The sequence below is a fragment of the Sparus aurata genome, chromosome 15 (genome assembly GCF_900880675.1).
Source record: "Sparus aurata chromosome 15, fSpaAur1.1, whole genome shotgun sequence".
Lineage (NCBI taxonomy): Eukaryota > Metazoa > Chordata > Actinopteri > Spariformes > Sparidae > Sparus > Sparus aurata.
In genome coordinates, this window is record NC_044201.1 from 5,410,432 (window position 1) to 5,436,753 (window position 26,322).

General features: G+C 39.8%; 1 protein-coding gene across 7 annotated transcripts in view; it reads right to left on the minus strand.

Annotated features, from left to right (window-relative positions):
* pcdh15a (protocadherin-related 15a) overlaps positions 1-21,466 on the minus strand; it is a 261,181-nt gene extending 239,715 nt beyond the window's left edge. For 4 of the 7 annotated variants that reach the window (XM_030442377.1, XM_030442376.1, XM_030442374.1 and 1 more), the window contains exon 1: positions 20,982-21,465. The gene's annotated coding sequence lies outside the window, so the exon portion shown is untranslated. Of the gene's footprint in view, positions 1-20,981 lie in introns of all 7 variants that reach the window. The other 3 variants (XM_030442378.1, XM_030442371.1, XM_030442369.1) reach the window with 1 other exon arrangement.
* Positions 21,467-26,322: the final 4,856 nt, after the last annotated feature.

The following is a 26,322-nucleotide window of genomic DNA, read 5'->3' on the forward strand; positions in this document are numbered from 1 at the left end:
GTGAAGGTGGCCTCTTTGCAATCCATTGCCTCAAACTACAGTACGTTGATTGACTTTCTAGAGGACCTGAGATCAAACGAAAAAGATGATGCAGGGGGTAAAGCCAATGGACTGCTTGTGCACCTGCAGAAATTCTGAACTTTTTTTTCTTTGAAACTCATGCTTAACTTCTTCTCTCGCATGGAAAGGGTCAGCTTTGCTCTCCAAAAGCGTCAGCTGCACATACAGAGCGCGAGGGAAATGACTGACACACTCAGAGGTGACATGAAGGCTCTTCGGGAAGGATTCACTGAATTTTGGGAAAACACTACTGCAGCAGCCGATGACTTGGGTTTGGAAAGCCCGGTTTTGCCCAGACCAAGAAAAATTCCCCGCCGATTGGAAGACGCAGGTGCGCCACCGCACAGCTTTAAGACACCAGAAGAACTGTACCAACAACAGTACTTCCAGGTTATGGACACAGCATCAGCATCCCTGGATTGGAGATTTAGTCCTTCTGCATTCAAACACATGCAAGATGTTGAGGAATTTGTCACTGGAAAAGGCGACTGCAAGAACATCATACAGTTTCACCGGGATGATTTGGATGAAACCAGACTCACACTGCATCGTGCATTCCTCATCAAGAATTAACAAGAATGGTGAGTGACAAAACAACAAATTAAATATTTGTTATAGCCTACTGTGGTACTGTGTTTTCAAGGATGTGTTGGAATGGTTTTGAATTGTGGATTTGGTCTATGATTTGCTTTTATTTGAGCCTTTTTGCGAGAGTTTTGGTGGTTATGATTATTTCTTTCCTGGTGTGTGTTGTTAGTAAAACTTTTGATTTATTCTACAACTATATTTGTCTCATTAAAAGCCAGTTGTGATCATTGACAGTATAATTAATATCAGGTTGTGATTAATGAATGAGTGAAGTAGCCTAGGTTGTTGTGGTTTACCTATACTGACTTTCAGCTCAGTGGACAGTTCATTCACACTTACAGGCCTATACGGTAACGGTATGCTATTCAATCCAGGCTCTGGTGTTGGATTGTGGATTTTTTTTTCTTTTTCTTCATCGGAGCCTTTTGCGTTAGGTTGTATTGACATTAACTCCTTGTATGCATCACCAGTGTGTAGACTGTGTGTTTGTGAAAGAGAGCGTGTGTGTGTGTGTGTGCGCGCGCGCAAAGAGCGTACGTATGTTCATTGTGGCCGCTGCTGTTGATCTAATGTGTGTTTTACTGTGAGACGAATGTGCGCACGTCTCAAAATAGCAACGAGTCATGCAAGCACTGTGCGCACCCACCAGCAGAAACATAAATCGGCGCCCCTGCTTCTTACGTTATATTTCTGGTAGATCAGACACTTCACAGTACACAGAACTACTTTGCGCATGTCCAAAAAGCAATATTCTGATTTAAAGCTTCTTATCAGATTACTTTATTTTGCGTCCATGTGAAGAGTTAGGCTGGAATCTCTAATCAGAAGGATTGGGTAAGGATGGTATGGAAGAAATACTGTCCATGTAACTACAACAACTGACTGCTATTCTTCTGCTTGTCTCATTGCAAGTAATACTCATGCAGACTAAGGTGTGATGTTCAGTGTGTTGGAAGTAAATAACACATGGCTAAAAAATATTTTTTACAGCTTTCTACAAAGGATTGAATTTTATTTTTGTGTACCTACAAACAAGGTGATAAAGGCAGTCTGATGTTTCCCTTCTAATGCCTAATTAAGATAAACCTTACCAAAGTAAGTGCTAAAAAGTCCTTCTCTGCGTGCAGCTAACAGTTGGATATACTTGCCATGCAGAGAAATTGACTAAGCCCCTCCAGCTATGATCTTTTCAGACTTCTCATCTCCATCTCTCCAGAAAAAAACACAAGCGGTGTTTGTTTGCTCAAAAAGCTTAAAACAATATTCAGACTGAGTGCCAAAGAGGTGAAGAGGAAGTTGTCTTGTTGCATTGACAGGTCTGACATCAAGTATTCACATTTAATAGGCTTGAGCAAGGTGCAAACTTTCTTTTTCTTAATAATTTTTTGGTGCTTTTCATGGCTTTTAATTAGATAGGACAGCTGCAGTAGGATGGGAAGCAGGGTGAGAGAGAGGGGATGACATGCAGCAAAGGGCCACATGTTGGAAATGAACCCCTGGCCACTGCAGGGAGGACACAGTCTCTGCACATTGGACACATGCTTTACCAGTTGGGCCTCAGGGGAGCTCCATGTACTAAAACTACAGTATGAATATTCACTCGCTGTTCTCTAGTCGGGTTTCATTAAATCACAGCAGAAGAAGAGGATGCAGTGAGATGACATAATTAAAAGAACAACAGACAAGCCTCAAATGGTGGAAAACAATGTAAAGACCATGATGGAATTATGGCATTCATGTTGGTTTCTCAACGAACAACAACAAAACAAGAACAAGAAATACTTCTGCAAACGAGATTCTAAAATAGGGGGATGTTTCAGCTTCAGGTGAGAATATGACACACTGAATATTAAAGACTTCATAGTTCAACTTGGCCTAGCAAGGATGGAGCCATGCTTACCACCAGTCTCTACTCACATTTGATATATTCTACCTGTATGGGATCTTGGTCGACTGAATGAAAAACTGATTAAATCTTTCTGACATTATCACATATGGTGACTTTCAGTCCTACTTCGAAAAACTTCACATGCTTTACTTTTGGGGACAACATTTAAAACACCATGCACAAACTCCTCTCTCCCACAGAAAACACTGTTGCATAAATTATACCTAGTGGCTATTTGGACACATAAGAATTGCTTTAACACAGCTGCTCTGTCTGCTGGCTCAGGTGTTTGCGAGCTGACCAAGACAGCACTGGACAGTATGTGGAAACCGACGTGTTTTTTCAACATTGAAGCATGTAAAAATAGTGACCCAAAATAAAATTATTAAGCTGAAAATTAGCATAATATGTTTCCTTTAAGCATTAGTTGCCACGATGAACAATTTCTCATTTCACTATCCTCGGATCACATAAATCCCACAAACTTCCTAATGGATTGCTTTGTTGGATCTAAACCTCTATAGAGTTTGCATTCAGCATTCATTGAACTAAAGATTGGAACAGCATGTGCTGATGATTGTTGACTTGCTGCCAACAATATGTTCACTTTCAAGACAATCATTGTTGATGTGGTTTCTCAATCTAGTCTATATCCCACCAAATGTACAGATTGGAAGGACTAACTTGTAGTAGCTTCAAATGCTGCCATCTTTCTCTGTGTATTTCATCTTTCCACATCCTTTTTAGGTAGTTCATACGAATGAATTTTAGTCATGCTCTGTTTTAACCTTCAACTGATGATTTGTATGCAGGTCAGGTCATTGTAAGACCTACTGTCTAGTATGAAAGGCCCCGCAAGTGATAAATGATTGATCTCACAAACAACATTATAATCTCATATGTACACCACTACACTCTTCCACACACACTGCAATACCTTCTGTCATGTGCAATCATTCTTTCATTTATTTACAATCATACTTGCATACACCGATTACTATTGTCTCCCATCACATAACAACCTCATCTTACATGCAACATCATATTCTTGTACATGCAATACTTTTCTCTCTCACACAGACAACTATACTCTGGCACATACATTATACTTGTGAATGATATAAGAAAAGCCAACAGAATATGTAAAAAAGTATGGTACTATATGCCAGTGAGAATAGTATATGTGAAACAGAATTGTAGTATATGTAAACATAGGATATTATCACATATGAAATAGAGTAATAGTCAGTGTTGGGAATTATGGTGTTATAATAAACGGCGTTACTAACGGTGTTACTTTTTTTCAGCAACGGGTAATCTAACTAATTACTATTTCCATTGTTACAGCGCCTTTACCATTACCGTTACCGTTACCGACTATTAAATGTGGCGCGTTACAAACTGAAGCTGCTCATTGAAGCTGTTGTCATCCGACTCGGCTCTCAGCCACCGGAGCTGCAAAGCTGTTTTATTCATTTATTTATTTTTAGCTCGGGGAGGGAGGAGGGAGGGGTGGGACAAGCGCATAAGTGACAGTGATTGGCTCTCTAAGGTAGAGTGAGAGTTCGTAAGCCAATCAGAGGCAGGGTTCAGTTTACACACAAACCACACACGCACACAGCAGCCTCGCACACACGAGTCCGGAGGGAAAGTTGACGTTTTCAAAGTGGAAGTACAGAATGTACTACGAGTATGCTAAAATGAATGCCGAGCTCAAAAGGGGGAATAACTAAAAGTAATGCAATAGTTACTTTACCTGGTAACTAGTCACTTTTATAGTGGAGTAATTCCGTTACTAACTCAGTTACTTTTTGGAAGAAGTAACTAGTAACTATAACTAATTACTTTTTTTAAAGTAACGTGCCCAACACTAATAATAGTATATGCAAGAGAGATTGATTGTACATTTTAATGAGGGCGGACATGTTTGAGAAACAGTATGACAGTAAATGTAAGACAGAATGATAGAATATGTGCTTGAGAATAGTTGTATGCATGAGAGAGTTTGATTAAAACGGAAAGGAGTTTGATTGAAAAGGAAGCAGTGCTAAATTCTCAGTTCCTGATTGGCTTAACTTTTTCCCACCACATGAAGAAGAGAGATTTCACGGATACGGCCCACCTTCCTAATCATGATGGAGACATGAGAAGATTGTGGACTTACTGAAGCCATTGGCCTCATTAACAGCATTCCAAGTTCTCCAGCTGCTCAGACATCATTGTCAGAAATGTTGGATCAAAGACGACAACCGTCCACGGGGGGTTACTTCTAACACTACTGTTGATGAAGCACAGCAGCACTTCATAGGTGGATCAGTTGCATCAGGGAGCAGCTTTGGAAAATTGCAACTGAAAAACAGGAGGAAGCCTTAAAATTCAGCAGTATTTTGGTGGATGGGCTTTATTGAAGCCACTGCTTGTTGTGCTTCGAAGGTAACGTTAGCTTTCTGTAGAAAATTAGACATTGTCGGGCATGATTCGTAAACATATGTATGCCCTCTCCTTAATACAACTAACTGGTTGCTGACTTAACTAATGTAACAACTAGCTAGCTGACAGTGTTTCCCTGCTGTGGACAGCGTTATCTAACTAATTGCGTTTTAACATTAGCATTAGGATGCTGATGTGCTACATGTGGTGACATTGATCTTAATATTATTTGTGTCAAGCAAGACCTGCCTTTTCACATTCGTGGGCTGGTTAAGTTATTTGTGACATTATTATCTCCGTGTGTGCTTCAGCTGATGCTGACTGTATGAGAAGGTTAAAAAGGCAAACGTATCGCAAATAATAGCTGAGCCAATCACAGTAAAGCAAGACAACTATAGCTTAACAAATGGAGGCACACTTCTACAGGTAACTAGAGATGCACCGATCAGGATTTTTGGCGCCGATCACCGATCACCAATCACCGATCACCGAAAGCAGTATCTGCCGATCCCGATATTGCCGATCACAGCGTCAAATCCATAAATTCTTCTATATTGTTGTCTTGTGTAACTTTCATATATTTATTTAATGATTCTTCTTACACAACATTGACGTTGTATTATTAAGTATAAGAATTAGGAGATGAGAAAGTATCATGAATAAAACCACCGTTTTATTGCAGGCTGAGGCAATGTGCAATATTTCACACTCTAGAGACTCTCTTAGAGACAACTTGGACTCATCTTACATAGATTAACTGTAGATTACTAGTGGGAATGCATGCAGTCAGGATGGGAATTTTGTCATTTTAGGGGCAAGTCCATTTGGCCTTTAGTTTTTTTTTCAGGGGCACCAAGGCCACATGACAGGGCACAAAGGCCACTGGGTAAAATGTGTTGATTTACCTTTCAGACTGATACCATAACATCCTAATTTATAATAAGACATGGATTGTGTATTAAAACATTTTTTTTATACCAAAATCAAGTTAAAGTTACATTAGAAAGTAGTTTTTGTTAAGTAGGGTTAGGGTGAGGTGGGTTTTGTGACACCTCACTGAATATTAGTGTTATTGAATATTTCTCCCAATAGAAATTCCCCAAAATTATGACAAAGCACATTTTTTCCAAACAAAACATTGTAGAATAACCAGCAGGAGACCACTGATGTGTGTAGTGATTTTGGTGACACTACACTCTGAATAATAGTGAAGTTATTGAATTTTTTGTAGTTTCTCTTTTCAGTGTTGCACTTTGTAGACAGTCCCTGCGCCCTCGGCTCACAGACGGCTGACCATACAGACCAGAGTTAATGTCCTGACGCTCGTTTTGGTTAACATACGGTTGTAGCTCGTTGTCTACCTTACTACGGAAAAACGGAAAAAGCCGTCGTTTGTGTTTTAACAAGGTTTCACTTATGAGTTATTGATCCGGGAAGTTCGAATCTGTGAATATATTTCCAACTTTACCGGACTAAATCCTACCACATAAGTCAGTTACGTATCATGTCAAACCGGCTGCGCTCGCTTTCGCACCTGTGCTGTAAGTTTCGTTCTTCTGTTTTGAGATGCTGCTGCTGTTTGAGAGGCTTTCACGTGAGATCATCGTGATGATGAGACTCCACCTGCGCGAACCGCGGACTCACTGAAGTTACTGTGAGTGACTACTGTGCACTCAGGTGGCTGTAATTAAAGGCAAGCTCGATACACTGACCGGGCCAGGGGCACAGAGGCCACTGTGGCTGTACGATGAGTTTTTTTTTCACGGGGCATCAAGGCCAAAGTGCGGGGCAACGGCGGCCATGAAATTCCCTCCCTGCATGCAGTTAATGCACTGTCTTTATACTTAAACGTCATCTGATTGCGATCGGTTGCCGATCGATCAGTGCATCTCTACAGGTAACCGTATTGTTGTCTGGATGGAGCAGAGTGGCACAATGTGATTGTAGAGAAGAACCATTCATCTGCAGCAAATAGGAGATGCAGTTCTTTATTTGTTACACTTTATTGGTCCATCTCTTACTCTTGCATGATGATTGCATATCACATTTGATGTGATACTACGTTTGCATCGCAGTGCATTTCAAAAATAAAATATTGAAACATCAAAATTGCAAAAGATGTCACACTGCTCAGTTTTGCCGAGGCTCAGTAATATCAGCTGTTCCTCATGAACAGGCAGTCAAGTCTAACCTATTCAGAAATGTGCAGTATTACTTTTTTAAAAGCACAGCAAAGCACTTGTCAAAAGGGAGGCTACAGATTGATGACACATTGTTTGCATTCTTGCTTGCCTGCATGCTTCAAATTGGCTTCTTACAAATATAGTGTTTTAATCTTTCTTCTTGTTTGTAGTTTTTAGGTGTCAGAATGTCTTTGGACAACCTCTTACGTGCTACAGAGCCACTGCAAGATTACCTGGCAAATGCAGGGAGTCTTGGGCCATTAAAGTGTATAGAAAACAGAAAACTACTGGTTCAAGACATCCTCATGTTTCAGTTGGTCCACAGAGTCTGTTGGGCACTTGAGGGGTTTGTTTGAATTAAAAATGAATTAATAAAATTATTTTATTCTGGTTCTTCTTGAATTGATTCAAGCTAACAAAACTGGAACTGAACTGCGTTTGAAATTGACTAAACAATCGATAATATTTCTCGAGCACATCAAACATTATATTTCTGTGGCATAATACTGTTTATATTTTTGATGGCTTCTTGGATTATCTAGCTCATTTTGCAGTAGTAAGTTCTATTTGAAAACATAAATATTTTGTCACATTTGTATAGATCTAGGGAGGGCCTAAAGACCCTTGGTGTTCTGGATGCAATCTGAATGCATCCAGTAATTGGGAAGGAAAGAGAGGAGGGTAGAACAACATGTGGTACAACTTTGGAGGGATTACCTGCTGGGTGTTGAAGTATAGCTTTTCTCAATTAGTTGATCACTTCAAGTGTACACAGTATTGGTCCAGGAGAAAATATTTGGACTGTTGTCACATTTGCATCACGACTGCAAAGGACAGATTTGTCTATTCTGCTTCCGTACTTTGTCTCTGTCCTTTTCTAGTTTTTTTTCTTTATTTTACATTCATCTCTTTCATATTTTCTCTTACCTCCTATCGTCTTTACTCTTTGCTGAACTTATTTCACTATTTTACATTTTGTATTCATTCTATACTTTAAATTGTTTCTATGCCATCTTTATATTTTATTTACATTTTCCTCCCTTCCTTTCATGCAATCTTTTTTTACATCACTCACTTCCTTCTGGAGTTTTCTATATCCTTTTAACTGGCTGGAATGTTGCAATGTATATGTAAATAGTTTTCCTTGTCTTATTGATTGTGTTTCTGTGTGTTAGAGCAAGACGGACTGTCAAAGTTGGCTGAAATCCGAAATCTTTTGCCACCGGTGCAAGTGTGATATCTCAAGTTGATTTCTTCCTTCAGCCCAGAATGTTATTTGCCTCTGGCCAACACCTGCGTCAACTGCCTCATGCTGCCATTGTTTGACACATATGATTATTTCAGGGAGAGCATGGACTTTGCAGTAGGGAACACACAGGGTTTTGGTATCAAATAACTGTGAAACTTTTACTTTAATTTTTTTTGCAAGACCTGTGTTGAAAGTGTTTCAGTTCACATCGATGCAAACTGTTTCAGTGTTTTGATTAAAAACAGGTCATGTTTTTCAGTGATAAGACTAGTTGTGGTACAGTACAGCCATAAAATTAACTTCTCTTACAGATAGCTTTTTGATCAAATAATTAATCAAATTGTTGCACTAGTGTTTACCTCTGCTGACTGATTTAAGGATGAAAGGCCCTGTGGTGCAAAAGAGCTCCAAATGTTACAATCATATGTTACTGTTAAATTATCCAGCCTATTACAAATAAGCCTAGAGTCTGCTTGCACTTCAAAGGTGCTATTGGGAATGAGACTCAAAAATCAACTTTTCTTACAGATAGCACCTTTAACAGTGGCTGCATAATTTGCAGTGATTAGCTTTGTTCTACTTTTCACTAAGAAAATTTACCAGGCTTGAATATAATTGTATGCCATTGTTGCCATCATCATGCAGTGGGTCTAAGGTTTCTTGAATTCTGTCCCTGGCAGTTTAATTTACATTAACGTAATTTACTGGCACACCATATTTTTTAGTCTCTAACTGGAGAGGAGTGGCTTCATTGATTTCAAATGTCACATTTCCTGCAAAAATTCCAATTTATCAGTTCCAGCACTGTTTAAAACCCCTCTCTGCCTCAGTCTCCCTCAGTTGCAGAGGTAGAAAAAAATCCATTAGGGTTCCACTGATTTTGAAATTCAGCAGTTGCATCTCTTAACAGACAATGTACTTCTACTACTGCAGCAAATCTACAGATCCGATGTCAGCAGGACTATTCCTTTAGAAAGATGCTCCAATAATGCTACTGACATCAAGGTCTGATATTTGTACAGAGAAATAGATACATTCAGAAAAGTGACCTGCTGCTGTTGATTTATTTTAATTTTTTTTTGGGCCGACTAAACAGGCAGTTAACTTTAAAGTGACAGTGTGTAACGATTTAAGTAATTTATTAACTAAAATTAACGTCTTCGTTCATAAGTAGGTCCTCATTGGTGTACAATTACCTCCGCCAACAATCTGACTTATCCTCCTGAGCGAAGAATTACCTATCTGAATATACATAGCACGGGCAAGCTCTATGGAGGCCGCCATGTCTTTCCGGTTTTAAAAAAACTATGGACTGCCGAGAGGGACACAAATCACTACGTGGTACTACGTAGTAAGGCTAATCGCGTTTTCGCTCAGAGCTAGCTTGACTGCAGAACTGAGAGGGAGCTCAGCGAGTTTTATATTTATATAGCCCTAATAACTAACTACATCTTTACCTCATTACTTGAATCAGTAGAAATACTGTTGGGAAAGAGTCCATATTTTGAAAATGAGTTTTTTTGTCCGTCAGGGCCACCATAGCTTCTGGAACGTCTCCAGCGTCTTCAGAACGGGAGGGGTCAGCAAAGGAGTGTTGCAATGTAGAACCTCACAGCTAGATGGCGCTAAATACTTGAGATATTACACACTGTCCCTTTAAAATCAATTATTGTATTGGGCATGGGGCACTTTTATGCTAGCATCAAAATCGCTATTTTCAAAATACGAAGAAGGCTCGACACAACATGAAACTTTGCTCGTTGTTTCACCAGGGTCTCTACACATGAAGCGAGCCTTCTTAGTGTTTTAAAAATAGAGATTTTGATGCTATCATAAAAGTAACCGTAGTACTACCACTGAAAATCAGTATGAGCCGAAAACGAAAATACGGTAAATCTTAAAAGTGCCTCTTCCGTCGAAATTATGCTTTTACGCGAAGGTTTGACTCATATACATTCACAAAAAAAGCCTAGGTTGCATTTTGGCGAGAGTTTCGCTTTAAGATGTGCTATAATTTATCCCACACAAATGGAACCACTGTCTTTCAAACACACAATCACTTACAATACACTACTATAGAGAGTATTATGGTTTATGTGTAAGAGTATGATGGTGTGCAAACAATCTTGTGTGTATTAAAAGTATGATTGTACATGTAAGACGGTATATTAGTATGTAACAGAGGATATAGATGGGTCTGTATGCAAATATAACAGAGTATGTGCGAGAAAGTAATAATTAAAGCCTTAACGGCATCTCAGAGTCTATAAAATCATTATAGCTTGCTAATTTTTGAACATGAATAACTTTGATTAGCTGTCAATCAATCAGTTGGAGCTGTCAAATGATTGATTTTTAACATTTTGTACATGTTTAACTTCTTGTTCATCTTAATAAGGTGGCTGAGTATATGAGGGGAGGTTGGCAAAGCCAGCTCAAGGCCAAAGATTACTCCTCAGCTACTTTTGACACAACATGGAGCTTTAAGGCTCATGCCATGTGTGAGAGAAATATCCCACAGCCTTAGGTTATCTATGACTTAAAGCATAATTAGTGAGATGGCACCCTGGAATCACATACCCTGCTCCCACAACCTGTGATTGCCTCAGAGAGCTCCATGGTATTGTGTGCTTCTCACTATTTTTAGGCATTGAATAGATATTCAAGAGGAGCTGTGTGTGTGCGTGTGTGTGTGTTCAAAAGAGTGAGTGAGGGAGCATGAGAATTTGGATGTGGATCTCAAATGCTTCAAAATTCATCCTACTGAGACTAAAATCCTTCACAGGCTCTAGAGAGCTGCCTCAGGTCCTGGTGTGTTTTTCTTTTTAGTTGGCTGATATTAAACACTGTAACCTATATGTTTGGAATTGTTTGAAATACTGAAAGTAAATGATAGATTTCAGCTCGAGCATCATTTTACTGATGGTGCTTCTGGTACTGCTGGCTTCTGAAACTTGTGCTTTCATTGAGTGCATCATTGAGTGTATTAGAATCCGATCCGGCTGACCAGTCCAAAACAGCTGTAGCGGCTGTAGTAGTGCAGTGTTGTCTGCCACAGCGTCTAACTACACTATACACTATACTATTGGAGCAGCTGGAGGTGCCTAGGTAGGATTGTTTAAACTTCTGTATGATTGCTTTAGTTAAAAATTGCTCTAATTTTCATCTATTCAGTTGATTAGATGATTAAATGAGTTTGCAGTTCCTGTTAGCTCTGCAGAGTTTTATAGTGTCTTTCAGCCTTTCGGGTTTATGGCCCACAATATCTTTTGAAACACTCTCATTAGCATCGTTTTCAGCAGCAGGCATTTGTTTTCAACAAAAAATCTCTACAAAACCCACTGTAATCCGCCAGCCCAGCACCAAACTGCACAAAGACAAAGTTAGCAACCAGCTGGTAAACATAGTAGAATGTTTAGCAGCTAAAGAGCAGCTAGATGGTACAGACTAAAACAGAACTAATAGGAATGAAGATTGTGTGTTACAATTGTCGTCAGGTGACCAGACACACGACTCCAAATTAATAAACAAAAAACTGAGATGATGCTACTGGTTATAGCATGTGTATTTAACATTCAATTAGCCTCCTTGGACCAGGGTTGTTTTGTTTAAATACTTATGGCCTACAGAATCTTGGTAGGTTCTTGCTGGACCTGATGTCACTGACCCATGCATCATACTGACTAAATCCCCTCAACACAGCATCTTCCCATAAGTTTAATAGAACAGAGGATTATTTTTTAGATATCAATTGAAATGATGTGCTTTTTACAGTCATATTTCAAACATGACAAAATGTGTTTTCCATAGTTTTGAACCATCCTAAAAAGATGTACATTTTCAAATTTCTGAATTTTTCTCCAACATGAAACATCCAGAGATACAGACTGTTGTTTGTGTAGTATAATTCACAATATTCTCATAATTCCATAATAAAAGAACATATAGATGCAAGCTCACGGTGCCGACAATCTACTTGGTAAAGATAGAGAACATATGCCAAGACCTGCCGCACCAGCCAGATAAATACTCTTGCTGAAGTGTGAAATTAAAAACATGGCCACAATGTTATCTGTCCACACTTACAAATGGTGCAGCCAATGTTTAGTCAGGCTATCATCATAGTATGGTAATTCACTTCCTTCTTCTCTATTTGCTTTTTGTACAGCAATATCTATTTGGAGCTTGGGCAAATATTAATGTAGTTATGCTAATAGTATTTCAATCAGCAAACATATGGACACTGGCAAAACTCCCTCAGAAATTATAGATGAAAATAATCAGCATTTCTCCAGTTTCCCCTCAAATCTGGAGCTGTCAGTGGTTCCTTCAGCAAAAATGATTACAAAAATATAGAAATTCCTCCATGCTATCAATGGGAGATAATGTTTTATGCTAAATTACTCATGCACCAGTGTGATCCAGCTCATTAGATGGACCTAATAGGCGGGGCAAGTCAGCAACAAACAGCTTTCAGCCTCATTATTACCTAATTATTGATTGAAAGGAGGATGGCAAAAAAATCAACAGCTCAATTTTTACACCGTTATCAAAATGGGCAATTCAATTCAGTGGAAACTAATATGCAGCCTCTTTGTTACTCACAGCCACATTTGATGAGAGTTTGATATGGAGGAAGGCTTGTACATGGCATCTGTCTGTTAAAAAATGGGATCCAACGTATTTGTAAGCAAACTGTATCAGAAACCTGCTATACCAAGTACAAACAGTTCTTATCTGAGAGCAGCATGAGAATGGACAGAACTAGCCTCTGTGTTTGAGAGTGACAAGAAAAGAGAGATTAAGCAGAGGGAAAGCACAGAACAGAACTGCAGTGCGTCACCATGCATGGTTTTTCATATTCATATCAAGTTCCCTTTCCATTAATTTTGAGACTATTGGTGTTGCCACACTGAGATAACTTATATGAAATCATCGTCTCCCTTCATGCTTCAGTGGGGGCCTGGACACATATTTCTGCTGCAGCTGCTTGCCATGACGGTTAGTCGAGCTCTACTAAGACCTAATGCAGCTACAAGCTTTGGGCTGTATATTTACAACACCTCAAGACTGGGCTGATGACATGTTGCAGGTCACAGCACCTTATAGGTCCCTCAAAAATGAAAAAAAAGTATTCGAAACTGAATCTTTACTTGCCATTTTGACTTTGTGTTATCTTAGCGATTGCAAGTGCTATATCGTAGGCAACTGGACCTGTTTCAGTTCCTTGAAGATGTTTCACCTTTCATCCAAGAGGCTCCTTCACGTTCTAACTCACTTACAAAGTTGTTAAGGATATGTGTGAGCTCTGGGTTTCAGAGTCATTAGGACCACTTGTGGAGGTTGTTTTGTCTCCTCAGTTTACAAACCTGTGCAGTCCTGGCTGCACTGAACAGCATGAACAACATTACTCTGTTTATGCCTGGGTGTTTCTTTCTCAGGATGGAGTTTCTTAAATATCCCAGTGATATAAGCAATGACGATGTTGTTACATTTTTCTTTCTCCTCCTCTCTGTCGGATCTGGATCTTTTGGAAGTTTTGACAAAGGTCCACTTTGGGTCGCCACAGGTTGTAAGCGCTACCCTGATGTGCTTCTGTTCCTTCTCTTCCCCGACTTTCCTTGTGGGCATGGTGGTTTAGGGTTCTGAGGAACCCAAGCTTGTGCTCCAGTGGGTGATGAGCGTCAAACAAGTATTGATCTGTGTGTGTAGGTTTTCTGTACACCTCAATGTTGAGGCTTCTGTCTTCTTCAATGTGTACTGCACAGTCCAATAACGGAAAACTGTCTCCTCTGACATCATAACACCTGAACTTCATGTTATTGTCCACAGCATTTATGCGATCTGTGTAGGCTTCCACTTCCCTTGTTTGGATCTTGACCCATTTGTCATCCACATACCTGAACCAGTGGCTAGGAGCAGGTCCTATGAAGTTAATCAAGGCTCTGCTCTCAACTACTTCCACATAGATGCTGGCCACTATTGGGAACACTGGTGAGCCCATGGCACAGCTGTGCTTCTGTCTGTAAAAACTTTCAATGAACTGGAAGTCAGTGGTCATTAGACAGAGGTCAAGTAAGGCACAAATTTGGTCTGGATCGAAGTTGATTCTGCTGGACAGAGTGCTTTCCTGTAGCCGGCATTTCCTCACCATCTTTTCCACTTCTTGAGTAGGAATACATGTAAAAAGCGGGGCGACATCATAAATAAATTAAAAAAAAAACATTGTCTGTGTCCAGTTGTATCTTCCATCTTCAGGATCTCCAAAAAAACATTATGTCCCGGTTGCCAGACTGAGGTAGAAACTTGTCCACCCTAAGGACAAAACACCCAGGCATAAGCAGAGTAATGTAGTTTATGCTGTTCAGTGCAGCCAGGACCGCACAGATTTGTACATTGGGGAGACAAAACAACGTCTCCATAAACAAATGGCACAACACAGGAGGGCCAACTCCTCAGGTCAAGGCTCTGCTGTCCACTTACATCTGAAGGAGAAAGATCCTTTTTTTGAGGACAGCGTCTTTGCAGAGAAGACAGATGGTTTGAAAGAGGAGTTAAAGAATACATCTATGTCAAAAGGGAGCACACCTACAATGTAGTACTGAGTCCCCTCCTCAGACAGCTTAACAACCATTCGCAACTGGGTTCACCTAGCCCAAGAAAACCACATGTGAAGGCCGGTTAAGTCAATGACCCAGAAGTGGTTCTAACGACTCTAAAACTCACATGTCTTCTTAATGACTCTGTAAGGACACTCCAACACAGAGTTTACACATGATGAAGTTCTGTCTCGGGTGCCCTTCCAGCACCCTTTCTGGGTCCTGAGTCCACCACTGCCCACAGCCATTTTTCTCTGTTTTCTTTTCTCGTGTAGCACAGATTTCCTGAATATTTTTGTCTTCCTACTGCATCGACAGCCCAGTTTTATTCGAGAGCGATATTTTGAAGAATTGAAATACTTCTTAAGAGCTACACTACAGCTCAACACTTTAATATTGCCTGCCATAAAAGCTTGATTCAGTAGTCTCGGAAGGCTGAGAGGACTACTCTATTTTGAATGGGTTTTTATTGCTTTTAGGTAGTAAAATGGTTGTCTTTATTATGACTAGATTGTATTTTTTATGAAAGGTTTGCCAGCAAAAACAAAATAACCTAATGTTTTATAAAAGGACAATAAAATGCCATAGAACAATTTGACCTAACTGATGGCTGGGCAGCGGGACTTCACATCAAAATTGTAACTGGTTCATGTTTCAGTGTGAAGTGAAAGGATGCCTCTAACAAGTTACAATTAACAGGTGTGTTGCTTTGGCAAAACTTCTCTAAAACTTGAATTAGAAAGTTAGTCGAGGTTATAATGTAATTGGATCATGGAATATAAACTGGATGTACTATGGACTGACACATTCTGGTTTAAATCCATTTAATCTTACCATTGAGTAGCCTACAGATGGCCCAAAGAAAAAGTGGTTCCCACTTGATGAAGCAACAACAACCAAGACGTGTGCACATTGAGACGTACCCCCATTCTAAGTCTCAACCTCCCTGCTTCCCGGACAGTTCAGCCAATCCACACCCCACTCAAGCCCCCCTCTTCATCCAGCAACCTCAACCCCTCCTTTTCCGCCATCCTCCAACCTTGACCCCTCTCCCATCTCCCAACGACCCCGGGCCCTCTTTCCTATCTTCTCCAAAATCAATTTAAATAAACTACCATAACCTAAATTGTGGTGTGGTCTTGTTAGTGAATGTTCTCTTATTTCTGCTGCTAAACTTAACACATCACCTCATTGATTGGTGGATCTGCGCTAAGTTAACCTACCACTAGAGTAATGTAGTCAACCAATTGGGTATGCAGATTGGACAAATTACTTTCAATACCTTTTCCTTGGGCCACATATTGTAAATGATGAAATTTGAGTCATAGCTGCCAAAAAGGACCATCTTTAATGCCATATTGTGTATTGCTGTAGACTACAAGGCATTTCAAAGTAGAGAAAAATAAATCACAATTCATGCAGTTAAAGAGATTGTGATATTTTCTTTTGGCCAGATTGAACATAATTAAGGTGATTGCAAATTTTTGAAGTGGTGTATACCCAACCCAATTGCCACAATAAATGTTAGCTTAGTAATTTCTAGAAAACCACAGATAAGTTAAAACTGGATGTTTATTCATGTTGCAACTTTACATTTGTTAAAGTTCCCACTATACTGTTTTTCATCAATTTCACACAGCTGTCAGAGGTCCAACAACTCTGTATTCGATATGTATTGCCCCAAACACATCCCTGGTCCTGCATTCCAGCTGTCTAAAAGTTGCTCTACTGAGCTCTGTTCCCAGCAGTCTGTTTCTGTGCCTGCACCTTTAAATGCTAATGAGCGCCGTCTGTCATCACCTACTTGGGGAGCCTTGCCTGCTACATCACTCTCAGGGAGAGGAAGCCCCTTATGCTAACGGTAGCATGTGCTAATGTTTACGGTGGATGTAACACTATGGCTCGCGGAGATTTTTTTGTTCAACCGAACCAGTTTGACCCAGAATCGGACCCAGAAGGAGAGGCTCCTGAAGAAGTACAGTCTCTGCGGCTGCAGCAGGACGTTTCAGAATGGTTAGTGTTTCTGAATAATGTTAGTTTGTTTGTATGTGTTGTTACAGTTACTACCATGTAGCTAATGGCTAACAGCTAGCGAAAGCTGTGTTTGTCTCCAACACAGTCTCCAAACTCTTGGACACTGTTCACATCATCTCTGTCTCCAGTCTGCACATGTTTCCAGACTTTTTACTGTGACAACCAAGCTCCATTATAATATTATTAACATTAAACTCGCTTCAAACGCCATTGCATAGCGGACCGAAGTGGAGCTAACTAGTTAGCCAATTTCCAGCTGACTTCACCATACTTGTCGGCAACTGTAAATACTATCAAACCGCGGCGACACTTATCGGTGGCTCGGGTGCAGTTGCTGGGTCCGGTATGGTTGGGACTGATCCTTTTACGAGGGTCAGTGTCGAGGAAAAGCCAGCTTTGTAGTTACTGACCCTCGTTACTGAAGCAGTCCAATGTGAAGTGGTTAGCACACACATACAAGCTAACATGAACCGCAGCTGGCACGTTGTCATTAAAAATGAAACACAACCATGGTCTCTTCTGTTGTTCTGTAGCTGGGACAAAATATAGGCACTTATGTTGATTTATACAACAACAACAGAGCAATTGCGTGTCTAGCTCTGAGCGACAACGTTGTGAAACACTGCTGTCTCTCCGCTGGACACACCGAACTTCACCTCGGGGATGGATGCCCCCCTCTGAGAGGTGGAGGTCGACCTATGATAATGACTCCTTTCGTTACGTCACGAAAGGAGCAGAATCTGAACAGCCTGTAGGAGCGCCGTGTTACCAGTGGGTGGGCTGCAGAGACCATGCAGGACTCACTTGTTTTCCTCATTCTGGGAGTTGGTTGGCTCAGGGAGGACCAGCTTATGTAGAGACCAGAGAAAACGTGTTTTTTATGATATGGGACCTTTAAGGTTGAATTTTCTATTTCTCTTTTGTCACAACTCGGTGCTTATGCTCTGTTTTGGTTTACACACACAAAACAATCTGTTAGAGTTAGGAAAACATCATGGTTTGGCTTAAAAATACCGGTTTTGGCTGCCAGTGTCACGGATAGAGATGGTACAACTTCCCAGGAAAAATAGGCAATTTTAGTTCCCACAAAAATTTATGGAAATATTGTCTACAGGTCTCTTTAAAAGACACCTGCTTTTAATGTCACAAAAAAGCTAGAAATATCCTGTCTACTGATGTGACTGGTTGGCGTTTTAACTATTGAGGCTATTGGTTAGAAAAGAATGCAAAGTAGTTCTGACGCCACTGCAATGCAATCCTTTCTAAGATAAATCAAATCATATGAACAAGAGTGACTTCTTTTGTAACAAGTGGCAGCAAATTTTGAAAAACTGCAATACCTTAAATGTGCGAAAAAAAAGAATAATCAGTGCAGTGCGGAGAGTGCAGTACTGCTACTTATCCTGCTACTTTTGCACTTCAGTGTCAACTTCTCAGTCTTCAAAAGTTCGCCTCATTTGTTTGACTCCTCAGATGAATACCTCTGTTATTCCCTCTGTGTTGCTCTTGTCTGCTTATCTCCTTTTCCCTTTCCAAAAAAATAAATAAATATAAAAATAAGGCCTTGATCACTTCTACCTGACACAGAGCACAGGCAGCCATTAGTGCTTGCTCCTTTTCAGTGCGTGACTCCTCTCTGTTACCTCTTTATTTCCCAGAGCAATGGAGGATCTGTCTCTCTCACCGGCCCTGGACAGAATACTGCAGAGCATTGCAATTTCACGCCCTCACAACAGATAAATCTTTCTGCCTGGCTGGCCATGAATCTTCCAGGGCTGAGTGGCCACACAGTGTGGCTGTTGCACCTGACGTTGGAAGGCTGCACCCTTTGAAACTTGGGATGCACCTGTGTTGCTTGGAAATCCCTTTTTATTTGCATGCCATCTTGGGAAAAACATTTGAGAAAAAAGAAGGGCCATGGAGGAACAAGTCAAGTGTTAAATATACATCTAATTGTAAGTAAATCAAAAAAGGCTGAATTTAATCAGCAGAAGAAACTTAACTGACCACATTAATGTGGCTTTATGGTAAGGTGCACACCACGCAACACAAACAAAACTATCATAAAATATCATACTACGTGTTATGTTTTTGTATCTTTTGGATTAAATTCATCTCCACAAACTCTCACTCTATATGCACACACAGACTCTGTGATGACATATCTTTAACCTTCAATAAATGAATCTTTAGTTTCTATCCAAACTGGCTTTCAACCTTCTTCCATACCCCTCAATCATCAGATGCTATCCCACTGAGCGTGCCATGACAATGGGCTGCCTATGGAGCAGGACACAGGCGGAATATAAATGGAGTCTGGCTGGCCTGAGCCACGCTACTCTTCATCTCTCATTTCCCAAATGTGAGCCTCTGAGAAAGAACGTGCCCAACCCTAGACTGACGAAAACATCCCGTGGCAATGCTTTGTAAGTATTCCCTGCACATTTCTTGGGCTCTACCCAAACCTGTGGCTGTTGGGAACGGTGGTGCACGTGAAATAAAATAACATCGTGGCAGAGAGGAGAAATAAGAGTATTCGAAATGCACGCAAATCCACTGTCAACAGAATGATTGGATCATGTGGTTTTTCTTGATGCTCACTGTGAGCAGCACTATGTATATACTCCAATATCACGATGATTCATTTTACTGATTGAATCCCACTGAGTTGCAGCAACTTACAACCACACAAATGCAGTCAATTTAAAGGTGCACTATGTAGTTTTAGGGATGGAATATTAATCAGAAGAAAAAGATCTGCATCAACTGTGTTTTTTACGTCTAAACAAACTAAACAAACTTTTTTTCATGACTGAATAAAAAAAGTGACCTTAAAGGGCAACACAATTTCTGTGTTAGTTTGTTGATATTTTGCAGACCCTGCCACCTCCTTAGCTTCGAACAATGTTCTGACGACCCTTTTTTTTTTCCTCTGAGAACAGCCTGTTCATCCGCTTAGGGAAACAATATTTCTGAGTTTGTGCTATGACCTCATTACTATTGTAAATATTCTGCGTTTAAATTTCTTCTCCAAAACTACACAGTACCCCATTAAGTTGTGTGACAAAAAACAAATACTTTTTTTTTTGACACTTACTACAATGGCTTCTGGCAGTCCTTTACTGTGCCATAAACTGAGCTTTCTGTGGTTCCAGCTCATTCAGATCAGTCTTTGACATTTTTTGGTGAACTGCAAATGTTAAATATTTGATGCAAGGACAGTCTTCAGTAAGCACTCTGAAATGCTCCTTTTCTTTACAGAGCAAACATGTTCTGCGACTTAAGATCACTTTTATTGATTTCCAAAGTAAGAATCAGCCTCATATCAACTCCACGTTATAGCTATCTCTTTTGGCAGGATGCGTGTCTCCTTTGGCTTCTGGCGTGGGGAGAGCTAAAAATGATGCCACTGTTCTAGTGGATCCGAATCACGTGTCTTCCTTAAATAGTGGCACTCCTCAGGAAAGCGAAAATCATTTTCGTTGCCCTGATCAGAGTAGGTCGAGGCATGTTATGGCAGCTTTGACCCACTCGTGTTGCAACGCAGACTAAAACACGAATCCCTGAACTATTGATCGTCTCGGAACTGGTGCACATCCTGCAAATTACATTAGCCGGGATGTGTGTGGAGCGTTGTTTCTCCAGAGCGCTTGGCTGACGTGTTGAGCGTGTAAAATACCGTGTCCCTGTAAAAAGCCATGCAATGTTCACCATGAGGAATAACACTTCTCTCGCACTACGTTTGCCAAATATCTAGATTTCTATTATATTTATCAAAAGCACTGAGATGGCACCTGCGCGTAACGGGCTCCAATAACAGCGTTATTTTGCATGCAACATCTGCTGTGTACTCACAGTGGATTAAGATGTCCGACTTAACTTCACATAATGTAATTAAATTCCAACAGCCTTAAATATATATGTATATATTAAAACAAATATTTCCTTACCTCACGGGCACACCCGCTGTATTCCAAGTGCACCAAAGGTCATTGCGCAAATATTCAAAGGACAAGATGTGGGAGTGATGAGAAGTAGGTTAGACTGCACAATACCTAATCCTGTTCTTAGTGTCCTTCAGACGTCGTCAACCCTATAATCTTCAAAGCGAGAGGGGTCGGAGGCTCCCGGGCGCGCAGAGACTCCGGTTTTAATCTCAACGCTGCCAGTTTGTGCGTGTGGCTCACTTTCTCTTGCGCAGACCCGGTCACACAAAGTTCTCCGTGTTTATAACACTGATGCAGACGACCCTGCACAAAAATGTGAGTGTCTCCGAGCCAAAACAGCAGGAGAGGTTGGCTCGGTAATCAGCGATGAAGCCTGTTTACCATTCCCGACAGGTGGCAAGTCGGACTAGCCACCCGTTGAAAAGATTCACATATCATCTAGCGGGATGTGGAGACGACCGAAGCCATAAAGCGATCCTCCGGGCAGATTTAACCCATTAACGGTGTTGCCCCCCCCACCACACACCATCTTTTCTTGCGCTCTGGCGCCACCCAAAGTTGTGTCTGAGTTGTAACCACAAGCAGGGGTTCCCAAATGTCTCCACGTCCAGCCCCGTCATAACCAGATTTAGGCCAATTTATGCGATTTGGATTTAGAGACACACTCTCAGAGATTATTTTTGTTGAGTTATATCATTTAGTGCCGGATTTGGCATCTGATTTCATTCTCATATTGCTATTCTGTTCAGAGCATCAAATGAATTAAATATCACTGAGATGGAACTAATCCAAATCCCTCTGGAGCCCCACTGAACGCCCTCAATATACAGCTGGATAGTGCTGGGAGCTCCTGGGCCAAATGCAAAAACAAAAACAAAAAAACAAAATATATCAGAATGTGTGGTATGGCCAAGATTTGGGATTGAAATGTTCATTGTGGAACCAAAGAGCAAAGCATTTAACTGCATGCAGCATATAAGATATAAAGACAAAGGAATGAAATGAAATATACAATTGCTGTATTGTTGCTGTTATTGCACCAAAAGGAAACAACCACATTGAAAAACAGGTGTTAATATTGTCACCTCTGGTGTCAATATTTTAATCAGTCATTAATCATCACCGGACTGTCACACCAATGGCTCACCTGTTCTCAATACCCTATTGAGCTCCGCTGCATATAAGCCTCTATTGTGAATCAGTCTCTCTGACTGTTATTACCATTCGCCTGCCTTTTTTCTGTGTTAACCCTGCTCATGAACCCTGTTTTCACTTCTGTTTGGGGTCTCAAGGTTCAAAGCTGTAAGGCAGTATTAAACACAATGTATTTTTAGCATTAGTTTATCTCTGTACCTTGTTTTGACTGCACTGTTTACATGGACGTATGCATCCCAAATCCCAAATAAGTTTATTTTGATATCTGTTATTTGATTTTTAACTTGGAACTTGGTTTGTCTGATACAGGTCTAATAGGGGGTTGGACAACTCTGGTCTTGACCACAGACATACTGAATGTCAGTGTTCTTAAATCTTGGTTTTGGCCAGCATGCTTTTCTTGCTATTTTTTCCTACAATCCTGTATCCTGTGTATCTCACACATACAAACAGAGTCGAGACAGCACAAACATTTCACGGCTCATTTGACAGGATGACCGCACTGACAGATGCAGCCACGTTTAAGTGTATCAAGTGTAATTACTACATTCTTTGTACTCCAAACTTCTGTGCTTAGGCTGTAAAAGATATAGGAGCAAGAGGGTCAAACTTCAAGGCACATTGTCATCACAAAATAGTATGTCTTAATTCTTCTTCTTCCTCTTCTTCTTCTCCTTCTCCTTCTTCTTCTTCCTTCTTAGAAAATAGGGTGGTTGGCAGGATGGTTGAAACAAACTCTATAAACAATCCTATAGAACAGCACAGAAAAATGTATATCTACCCAAGAATATAATGCCATTACACAAATTCATGTTTGAATAAGAAGGAAATGTGTTTTTAGTGTGATGTGTTTGCAAGTATTGAGAATCTGCATAATATCCAACCATCAGAGGGAAATGAAAAGATCAGTCGTGATCGGTCTATTTGTTTCTGTCATTACTTTAAATCTCACTAAGCAGAGTGAAAGCACCCGCGGTGTCAAGTGCATTAGATGTAAGTGCTGAATCTGCACATGAGGCTGTGTAGCATAAACTGCCAACATGTGAAGTCTGTCCCATTTTCATCCCCACACTGATCTCATGTAAGCTCTGTTGTGCAAATTCCAAACTTCCAACCTAGTTGAATGCAATCAGCAGGTATTTGTCTTAAGTCTCAGCTCTGTGTTTTACTGCGAGTAGAGAGAAGAAGAAGATAAGATTAGCTATAAACCTGAATTTAAATCCAGTTTGAAATGAGACGGGTCACTGCATGGATCAAAAATCATCTGTAAAACAAAAAAGACTCTAGTACACAGAGGAAGAGATCTTTAACGTTCCCTGCAATTTTAAGGTTATGTTCTTCCAGTTCAAAACTTCTAATGTATGCTATTCTAATGTTATGCTGCACTTATTATGTTATGCAACACTGACCCAATTATTCTACATCCGTAAGCACTGACCCTGTTGATAATTGTGTCATCTACACCAATAACATCACAAGTGTGAAGAGGGCAATGGTCAAATGGCCTCTCCACATTAGGTGAGAAATACCTAATATAAATATATATGTAGTGAACAGTGTTAAGAAGCTTGAATTTCTTTGAGGAGGCTTCTTAGAGAGTTCATCCTTGCAATTTTCATTTTGTCAGCATTACCAGCCTGTGGCCAAAACTTATATTTTTATTTCTTTTTTTGGAAGAATGGAAGGTGAATTTTGTATCAAACACTGGTGTAAAATACAAGTTTCAGTTGTGACCTTTAATGTCTTCTTAAATGCTCAGGGAGCTGCTTCCTCTGTTGATGCTGCTGAATTCTTTCTGCTCGTTCTGCAATGCAATTAGCAGCCTAGATATTCCAATTTAGTCTAGCGCTGTGGAATGAAATATGACAGGTTACCATATTGCGTGATTGGTTTCCACGGTTGCCGAGCACAAATAATCTCCTTAGTATTATCCTATTCTGGATATCGGAGGCATTTGTGATAGAGGTCGACTAATAGTGGCGATATAGTAAGAACAAATTGGAGCAGGAACAATCAGATGGCAGATTAATTGGCTGATCGACAAGGATGAATTCACAGATTCCTGGAGAGACTTGACTCTATTTGTCCTCATCACAGGGCTCTGAATAGGTCTGTTGATGTGTTTGTAATGTTCTCTTCTCTGTGTTAGTGGACCATTTGTTATTACTCATATTTAAAAAACAACTCAAAGGCAAATGAAAAACAATTTTGGATGACTAAATGATCTCTGAATCTGATAAAAAAAAAAAAAAATGATAATGCTTAAATATAAATTCTAATTTGTAATGAAATAAACAACACAATATAAATAAGCCAATCAAATGTCATAGCCATAGATTTCCGTTCTGTTTATTTCTTGAAAGTTTACCCTCATGTGTTATATTTTACATTCAACTTCCTGTTTTCCTGTCTGTTTTTCCTGCCTTTCTATCGCTGTACACCAGTGTTTCATTTTGTTAGCCTTTGTGTATTTAAGTCTGCATTTTTCCTTTACTCTACTTTGGTTTGTCTCAGCAGCACAACATTTTAAAGGATGCAACACTATCTGATCATGGGTGGTAGTTTTAACAGGTAGTTATATTTTATTATTTTAATGAATAAAAAACATCTGAGAATTTAATAAATTACATATTCCTTTACATAACTCACAAACAATTCACAGAAGTCCATAAACACACCACTGTAGAATTGGGGTATTGTATCTGTCTGATAAAACATGAGAATACCTAAATGATGAAATAATCCATGTTTCAGAATCATTATCAGCTTTATTGGCCAAGTATGTGTACATGTGTACAAATTGATTCCAGTTTACATTACTCTCAGTGTTTTACACATAAATAGACATCCAGTTAGAAACAAGAACAAGAAGAACTGAACGAATAAATTGAAAGTTAAAGAATAAAGGAAGGTGAATAGCACAGGACATAACTATACGGTAGCATGGACTGTAGTTTGCAATATAAAGGGTTGAATACATAAAATACTATTGTATTTGTGAAAAAATGTTTTCATGGTCACACAATCTTATAAATGCATTGAGAGGGTCAAGAATGCAAAGCAACAGCTGAGATAATGTAATGTACTAATAATAATATCATCAATATCATGAAAGGAAAATATACTATGTCTCTATAAATGTCACACACTGTTAAACTAATATAAGCACAACCATCCTCCCTAGATATTTCAACTTAGACACATCTAACGCACAGATGCAATATAATAAGAATGGCAAGTTCTTTCTTTTTCCCATAAGTACAATATATAGAAAATATGAGTTGTGAGGTTTAAAGCAAACACAGATAAACACACTGTACTGCCACGTGGCCTTGTCAACTTTGACTTGTGTATGTTTTGTAATCCATCACAAACAATCTCCAACAAACATAGCTGTCATTTGCCAAGAAAATACAAATTCTCTTGTGTTTGACATTATTGTTAAAGTACAAAAAGCAGGAAGAGCTGTTGTATGAAACAGGTGAAAAATGAACCTTTATCTCAACAAATGTGCTACTGTGTGAGATCTCTACCATCTGTAAACCCCTTCGGTGGAAAGAGATTCTCGCTCAATTTAGTGTTAGAGGAAACTGAGGAGCCCTTCAACGATGGACACTATATACTGCGTGACAGTATGATTGAAAATGTCCCAAAAAAGGCCTGCTTGATGTTTCACTATGTCTGCAAGATTAGTGAATTTCAGGTGGGAATGTTATTAGGGATTAAAAGCCACATTTGAATTTGAGACAGGCATTAAAGCAGCTTATGCTTCTCTACACAAACTAAATGACTAAGCTCAACACCAGTATTGAATGTAATTAATCACCGGATAGAAGCTGGAGAAACCTTATTATGCAACACAGACTACATTTCATGAAAATGGTCCTTGAGGTGTCCTTTATCGATCCTTCGGTAGGTTGGAATCATTCGTCCATAAACACTAACCTTTATCATAATAACTCAATCTGTCTGGACCAATCAGGAGCTTGGCCAAAGACTTCAGAGAAATGTTTAATCTAATTAAAATCCATTTGTAGTTGTCTGACAGATCCATTAGCCAGCAGATTTAAAGGATATAGTATTGTTGTTAAGGCACAAACAATAACAGATATTTCAAGGGGAATTAGCACTAAATGGCTCAGCACGCAGTACTTGGCTAAACGACAAATCTCACAGTAAGCTCTCGATG